A 1,006-nucleotide genomic window follows, 5' to 3' on the forward strand; every position below is an offset into this window, starting at 1 on the left:
GTGTTTTTAAGGTAAGTGACTCACAACTGTGACCATTTTTAGTAATTCAAATTCTAATTGAAACTTAGGATAATATATTTCTGTTTATTGTATAAACACATTACTTGCTGTTTGTCATTGTGCAGATGGAGTAGAAATTAACTTGGCATCGTTCATATATATTGTGTAAATCTCTTAACTACAACTCAGTGTAGTCAACAGAGAAAAAGTGTCTGAGCTGTTTCCCTGAAACCCATACCTGTCTCACTGCAGCTGATAAAAGATTCCAGTTCTTTCTACAACTGGGGGAAAGGCTGTAAGACAATACTAAAAGGTAAATAAAACATCCTGGTTATCCTGATGCTATTGGATTGAAACCAGCTGATCAGGGCACCAAATCCTATACAGAGATGCTCATAAAAAATAGAAAGTGGCTAACTGGATAAAAGGTAACTGAATAACATGTTCAAGCATATACCTTCCAGAGGCTTGAGATTGTGTCCTGACCACTGTATTCTAGAAAAAACAATCCTAACATCTTGATTTGATTGCTTACAACACATTTCCTACAGTCCAGTTTATTGGTTCTTTTGTTTAGTTGAATTTTTGGTGTGAAGCATTTTGGTCAGTGACCTGCACAACCACAGAAATACCCTGAATGAGTTGCTTACAGCAGCAGCTGTTCTGATGGGTGAGCTTGGCACCTGAGGTCATGATGTATGGGGTCCTGTAGGAGAAGGAAGTTGGAGAGGTTGAGGTGGGGAAAAGGGAGAGTGGAAATTTTGAGTAATGAGTAACCCATGGTGCACTGTTCAGGCATTTCTAACCAAGACAGAATGAGGAAGACACAACTTTTAAGTGCCATTGTACTTTTTTCCCCAAAGCAGCACTTCTGGGAAATTGTCTAACTGCAGGAAGACACAAAAATCAAATCTGAAATCAATATTAAATGTAAAAAAAAAAAAAAGCTTAGCCACTCGTTTAAGCAAAAAAAAAACCCAACAACAAAGCCACCAACACATCAGCA

Source organism: Calypte anna, chromosome 2, assembly GCF_003957555.1.
Source record: "Calypte anna isolate BGI_N300 chromosome 2, bCalAnn1_v1.p, whole genome shotgun sequence".
Taxonomy (NCBI): domain Eukaryota; kingdom Metazoa; phylum Chordata; class Aves; order Apodiformes; family Trochilidae; genus Calypte; species Calypte anna.